We start from the raw sequence: 7,500 nt of genomic DNA, 5'->3' as shown, positions 1-7,500 counted from the left end.
GAAGCGGTTCAAGCACGTCCCCTGTGACCCTGGGGACTGAGCAGGGCCAGGTAACTCGACCCGTCAGGATTCATTAGTGGTAGGCACGTGTCAGTGGGCGTGGCTGGGCGTGAGCCATATAGGTCAGCGGCGCCCATCCCAAGTCACATGATGGGCTGAGGCTGATAGAGGGATGGATGGCTGCTGATCATTTTGGCAGTGATTCATCGGACACGCCAGTTTTAATTGGTTTTCGATTATCATGAAGATTGTTGTTTTGAAAGTAACGTAATTGCTATTGTTTTAAACAGCAATGTAGATCATAAACCTAAAGCAGAGGCTATTTTCGAGATTATATAACTAATTAGGACCATATGAACCAATGTTATTCGCAAAAAAGGAATGAGTCGATAGATATTATCCGAACGGCACACATTCCGAAGTGCCGTTAAGAGCTGCCATTGGCAAGTGCTGCTTCAACATTTCCCTCCCGGCGGCACGCTTTCCATGCGGCATAGCTCGCCGCCACCCGAGGAACTCCTTTAAAGCAAACTGCAATTATATAACTTAGTGCAAACAACCTCAAATGTGAGGCATTCAGGTCCGACGCACTTGCATTTACCTCATACATATATAAGGTCATTTGGCGAAGACGAAGGCGGTGTCAGTTCACGCAGGCAGAAGGTGCGTGTCTGCGGCTCGTCCAACTTGAGTTAGGAGGATGGCGAGTGGGCGCAAGGTATCAGCCCCTAATCAGCCCGATTGCGTGGCCAGCGGTGGCGGGAGGAGGGGCCTCGCACGGCCTTCGCTTTTTTTTTTTTCTGTCATTTCATCGGCCGCCATTTTTTAAAATTTTAATTCCGTATTCATCATTTCCTGGATGATGAAAAATATATATATATTTTATTTTGCTTTTTCGCAAATCCTTCGCTTAGGACTCTTTATTGTGTGCTTGTCTTTTGTCTGTGTACGTGTATATGTATATTTATATGTATTATACATATGTATATTTATGCATATGTATATATATATATGTATATATTTGTTTTCAACACTTCGAAGCCCCATAATTTCGTAGACAGTACAATCCGCCTAATGCTTACGTAGGCCGTCATTGAGCAGCTACCGCACTGACAAGGGCAGTATACCTTTTTTTTTCTTTTTTTTCTTTTTGTAACTAAATCCTGTTTCTTATGGCCAGTCTCCCAAAAGCTTCCATCAGCTAAGTAAAGAAACTTCTTGTGCCTCATGGTGGTCTTCAGGCGTTTACTCAGGGTTTGCGTAAGGCGTTTTGAATGTTACTTTTTCAGACTGTACGAAAATAGCATATATTTGTACAGCTTCACTTGATGATTATTTGGATATTAGCTTTAGTGTTATGGTTGTGATTATAACTATTTCATGGATAGGTTTTATAATTTTTTGATTTCGTGTTTATTTTATCATATTTTTTTCCGGTATTGTGTTATTATTTATATTTTGATTATGGTAGGGTATCAGCTTTGATAACTGTTATTTTTGTTGATAATGACTATATCTCTATTGATAAAGATAATGAAATTATTATTATTATTATGAATATTAATGTTGTTATTATTGTTATCAAAATGATGATGATGATTATTATTACTGTCGTTATTGCTATTACTATCGTTTAATTGTTGCACCACCACCACCATACGTTTACTAATTGCGCGCATTAACGTGCGTACTTTTTGTGACTGGTGTAACACGTGATCAAGTGAACATACATGTAGAGTAGATTATTGCACGTAAATAACAAAGCCAGGTCATGCAAGGTCTCCCCCCCCCCACCCCTACCCCCATGGTTGGTGTAGCGACTCGTGCTCAAGGTTAACCTAGTAAATAATTTCCTGATAATGTGGATAGTATAGAAAAAGAAAGCCGTCATGACTGTACGTTATTGTTGTGTGTGTATATAGCTAAATAGATCGATAGATAATTTTTATTTACCATTTAAAAGCTTAAAAAAACTTAGTGATCAGTGTGTTTCGAACAAGGTTATGATTGTATGAACGAACAAACCCGTTTTTGCTTGAGATACAGCAAGCATGACTTAAAGAAATGGCCGCAACTCCATGAAAGGCGTTTGCTTGCGTGAGCTTCACCGCAACCGTGTGCGCAGAGATCGTCTCAAAGTGATTTTTCTTTTTAACATTTAAGCAGATTGGGTATTTGCGTGTGCCTCGTCGTGAACTGTAAGGGAACCTGCATTCGAATTTCTTAACACTGAAGAGTGTCGGTAGAACACACGCACATGCTTGCACACTCGCGCGCACACTCGCGGACTCATTCGGTCTCTTGGTCGTTCACTCACTCAATCTCTCACTTTCTACCCACTCAATCTCTCACTCTCTCACCCACTCAATCTCTCACTCTCTCACCCACTCATTCTCCGATTCTCACTCTCTTTCACTATCTCTCTCTCTTTCACTCTCTCTCTCTCTTTCACTCTCTCTCTCTCTCTCTCTCTTTCTCTTTCTCTTTCTCTTTCTCTTTCTCTTTCTCTTTCTCTTTCTCTTCTCTCTCTCTCTTCTCTTCTCTCTCTCTCTCTCTCTCTCTCTCTCTCTCTCTCTCTCTCTCTCTCTCTCTCTCTCTCTCTCTCTCTCTCTCTCTCTCTCTCTCTCTCTCTTTCTCTCTCTCTCGCTCTTTCTCTCTCTCTCGCTCTCTCTCTCTCTCTCTCTCTCTCTCTCTCTCTCTCTCTCTCTCTCTCTCTCTCTCTCTCTCTCTCTCTCTCTCTCTCTCTCTCTCTCTCTCTCTCTTTCTCTCTCTCTCTCTTTCTCTCTCTCTCTCTTTCTCATTCACTCACTCGCTCGCTCGCTCGCTCGCTCGCTCTTTTATTCACCCACCCGTTCATTCACTATACGCTCTCACTCGTCCACTAGTCTTGCTCGCTCGCTGTCATGCACGGGGACATGCACATCGAAATTAAAAGGCTGCACTAGTGTCCTTGTTGCCTTTCACAGCAGCGAAATCCGACTGTTGCAATGCTGCTGCCGAAGTGTGCTTGGCCGTGAAAGAGCGAAAGAGCGAGTGTTGTGCAACCGTGCTTCTTTGGCTCGGAGGCAGGGGTCACTTCGACTCCTGCTTGACCCAGTAAGTGGGCTCGCCTCAGAGGAATCCGGGGGAAGCGTCCGGGGCTCTGCGACACTTCGTTCTTTTTCTTTTCTGTCTTTCTTTCTTTTTTACTTTCTTTATTTCTTTCTATTTCTCTCTTTCTCTCTCTCTTTCTTTTTCTCTTACTCTCTCCCTCGTTCTCTTTCTTTCTTTCTTTCTTTCTTTCTCTTTCTTTCTCTTTCTCTTCTTCTCTCCCTCCCTCCCTCTCACTCTCTCTCTCCCTCTTCCTCTTCCTCTCCTTCTCCCTCTCATTCTCCCTCTTCCTCTCCCTCTCCCTCTTACTTTCTCTCTCTTTCTTTCTTTCTTCCTTTCTCTCTCTCTTCTTTCTTTCTTTCTTTCTTTCTTTCTTTCTTTCTTTCTTTTCTCTCTCTCTCTCTCTCTCTCTCTCTCTCTCTCTCTCTCTCTCTCTCTCTCTCTCTCTCTCTCTCTCTCTCTCTCTCTCTCTCTCTCTCTCTCTGTCTCTCTCTCTCTCTCTCTCTCTCTCTCTGTCTCTCTCTCTCTCTCTCTCTCTCTCTCTCTCTCTCTCTCTCTCTCTCTCTCTCTCTCTCTCTCTCTCTCTCTCTCTCTCTCTCTCTCTCTCTCTCTCTCCCCCCCCCCCTCTTCCTCTCCTTCTCCCTCTCCCTCTCTCCCTCTTTCCCTCTTTCCTCTCTCCAATATTCATGTTTCTCTATGAGGCTGGGGAACAGAAATAACACAGGAAATAATAGATCAAAGAGTCTTTGGTCTGTGGGAGGGAGAGCGGGTTAGAGGAATGTTACCACGGAAGGCAGGACATGTTGGCGGGGTTGGAGGTTGGCAGGTGGGGAGAGGTCGGGGTGCATAGCGGTGAGTTCAGGTCAAATGCAGACGTGCGCGGGATCGGCGACTTTCTTTCGTTTCCGGGCCCTCACTGTCAGCGTGTTTACGTGTTTACGGCAGAGAGAGAGAGGGAGAGGGAGGTAGGTAGATTATCACGATAGCGGAAATTAGGCCGTAGGCGCGGGTTAATTACTGACACTTTTGCACAATTTCCGCTTCCGGTGTTGATGTGGTAGCTGTGGGGGATGGGAGCCAAGTGTGAAGTGCTATTGTTCCGCGTGTTGTGTTGGCGTTGTGGGGGTGAGGGGCACTTAGAGGGCGGGATGGGGGGTGGGGGGATTTTTCGATGCCAATCTGATTTTATCTGTTGTCGTGACACTTCTTTGATATGTCAGTTCATGTTGTCATCGTATGATCTTGTCAAGTGTAAGTGATGACAAATGATGTTAAAGTTAACTGTCACCTCAGCTGTGCAGATTTCTCCGGTTGTGAGACTGTGCGACTTGTCGACTCTACTTCAGCTGCCAAGGCCTGGCTGGCGGAGAGTCGGTCTTTTCAGCCGGGCACGCGGGTTCATTTCGGTTCAGCTCAGCAAGAGGGAGCCGACCTGCGATGCCTTGTGAAACTGGCGCGACCCGAGCGGGCACGCAAGGAATGCCGGTGCCACAGGCCAGCAGGCACGGGCCGCAAACGCGCTGCGGTGACGGCGGACTTTCACTCGTGGCCTTGGGACTTGGGCACCGCAGGACGAAGGCGCTGGGGCGTCGAAGGAAGGCTGGTGCCCAGGGCTGGACACTTGTGTCATGTGATTGACTGGGCATTAGACGTCGTAAGGTTAATGGCGCGTGAAAGAGTTGTAAGGGAAGTGTGAATTAAGAGGACCGAGAGTCCTGTTCAAGGTTGCTCGCTTGGCATGAGTATTAGGTGCTTGGTTAAAGGACAAAATACATATTCAGCAGTTGGTTTCTCTCTCTCTCTCTCTCTCTCTCTCTCTCTCTCTCTCTCTCTCTCTCTCTCTCTCTCTCTCTCTCTCTCTCTCTCTCTCTCCCTCCCTCCCTCTCTCTCTCTCTCCCTCCCTCCCTCCCTCCCTCCCTCCCTCCCTCCTCCCTCTCTTCTCTCTCTCTCTCTCTCTCTCTCTCTCTCTCTCTCTCTCTCTCTCTCTCTCTCTCTCTCTCTCTCTCTCTCTCTCTCCCTCTCCCTCTCCCTCTCCCTCTCCCTCTCCCTCTCCCTCTCCCTCTCCCTCTCTCCCTCTCTCTCCCTCTCCCTTTCTCTCTCCCTCTCTCTCTCTCCCTCTCCCTCTCCCTCTCCCTCTCCCTCTCCCTCTCCCTCCTCTCGCCCTCTCTCCACCCCTCTCCCTCTCCCCCTCTTTGCCCGGTACATTGTGTACTGTACGGTGCAGCGGTAGCGTTCTCGTCTAGCAATCTTGCTGACCTGCGTTCGAATCCCTCGCCGCCAGTGGATGGTAACCCCGGCCATTCCTTGCACACGGGATAACTTAGAAGCAAAATAAAACAAACACTATGTCACACCAAGAATATCCATTGCAAGAAATGGAATCAAACTAAACATTGCACAAATGTTATCAGGCGTTATATGAGTCAACGTTGAAAACGAAATTGTGGCCTTAAAACTGATTGTCCAGCGACGTAATTATCTATGCTGTGCAGGACAGGTGTCTTCGGCCGTGGTGCAATCGACATATATACGTTGGAGGTTAACCCTTAACTGATCGAGACAAACCCTGGTCACTCTTCCCTTTATTGTTGTTGTATTCTATAACACAAGGGTATCCCTTTCTGTAACTTGTGGAATGAGGAGCTTATTTTACATGATTCATTAAACTTTATTCAGTTTCATTAACATTTTACGTTCTGGTTCCCCATTGAATACTCCAGCTGATACTCTGCTCGGGCGGCGGAGGCTCTGCCTGACCACCTTTAAGTTCTCCTCTCTCACCTCGGAGTCTTCCCCTCGCGACCTTAAAGCTCATCTCTCGCATGCCGTCGCCTCTGTTCTTAGACCTTCCTTCACTCCGTTTAAAGCTCGTTCCCCCACCTTTGAACTTCATTGGATTCCATTAACCCATCATTTCAAATCAGAACTAGTTTGTTCCTGCCTCCAACATTACGCGGCCCCCCCCTCCTTCCTGCCTTTGTTTGCCTACTTCTACTCCTTCCTTTTCTTCATCGTCCCTTTGATGTTTTCCCCCGCTTCCCCCTCCCGCCCCCTCTCTTCCCATTCCCGCCTGCGCCCCCCTCCTGGCTGGCCAAGCAAGCAGTTAGTGCGTGAGTCATCGCACCCTCCCTGCTGCTGCCACCCTTGGGCGCTCCCACCCGCCCAAACCTGCAGGACAGCTTTGCCAGGTCGACGGGTCCCGGTCCTTTTATTTGGTCGGGTTCCAGCAGGCGTCGAGGGGAACCGGACATTCGTCTCCGTCGTGTGCCGCCGAGGTGCTACCTCTTAGACTCGATAATGAGACGTAATGAGAAGCGGGGCGACGTGGCCCACATCCATGATGGGGCGCCAGAGGTGGCTCAAGTCCTCGACAGGTTCGGAACGTTTTCCTGAAGGAGCACATGAGTCTACGCTGGAATCAGATGCGTTATCGTGGCTTGTCTTGTTCTTTCCTCCTTGGCACAGACTGCAGTGCTTGGTAGCGTTTATTGTGTATGCATTGTCTCAAGGTCAGTTTGATTAACGAGCCACGTGATTGGAGAATACATTCCGTGCCATGATTAGCAATGATAAGCTCAGTATTATCCACACTTTTTATCATACCGTCAAGTATGATACACCTTTACTAAGGTAAGAAACGCTAACTTTAGCCTAAGAAGAGAACACTCGTAATGACATGATTTGATAGGAGGAACCATCACTTCTAATGGTAAAAACGTCGTTACAGTAAAATAGAAAATATAGAAAGTTTGTACATTTTGTATTTTATGTAGCCTACTCCCCATCAAAGCTACTGAAGGGTCACGCTTTGCCCGTGCTATCCTTCTCCCCATCACGTCCTCCCCATCCGCCTCATCTTATCCACTCCATTGTGTTCCTCATCGGAGCTTCCTCAACCCTTGACCGTGGACGGGACGGTGCGGCATCCTGAGCCAGGCACTGCTAGTGGAGAGTCTCATGACTGCTTGCCTGCCTGCCTGCCTGCCTCTCTCTCTCTCTCTCTCTCTCTCTCTCTCTCTCTCTCTCTCTCTCTCTCTCTCTCTCTCTCTCTCTCTCTCTCTCTCTCTCTCTCTCTCTCTCTCTTTATCTTTGTCTTTATCTTTATCTTTCTTTTTCTCTCCCCCCCCCCCCCTCATCCCGAAAGGATGGTTGTGCACGAAATTTCGTCGCGGGTTAGTTATGATGCTTTAGAATATGAATCTGCTCAGTACAACCTTGTAACTCCGATAGTTATCAGAACCTGTCTATAATGCCTCTTTAAACGTTTGATATGACTGGGCAGTTTTAACTTGCCCTAAAAAAGGTGAATAAAAAGGGGGAGCGGTCCAGGCAGTGCGCTTCAGGTGTTTCGATCAGCCGCTAGCAGCTGCAGCGAGATTATTAATTTTTTAAAAAGTGGGGCTTGACAAC

At 47.3% G+C, this 7,500-nt stretch overlaps 1 protein-coding gene across 1 annotated transcript in view; it reads left to right on the top strand.

The window, feature by feature from the left end:
- The window catches only part of LOC125037861 (nuclear distribution protein nudE homolog 1-like), a gene marked incomplete at its 5' end in the record, with an annotated part of 117,370 nt that overhangs the window by 11,099 nt on the left and 98,771 nt on the right, over window positions 1-7,500 (top strand). The window lies entirely within an intron of this gene.

Source organism: Penaeus chinensis, chromosome 24 (genome assembly GCF_019202785.1).
Source record: "Penaeus chinensis breed Huanghai No. 1 chromosome 24, ASM1920278v2, whole genome shotgun sequence".
Taxonomy (NCBI): domain Eukaryota; kingdom Metazoa; phylum Arthropoda; class Malacostraca; order Decapoda; family Penaeidae; genus Penaeus; species Penaeus chinensis.
The sequence above is the reverse complement of the archived record's forward strand: the minus strand, read 5'-3'. Positions and strand labels throughout refer to the sequence as shown.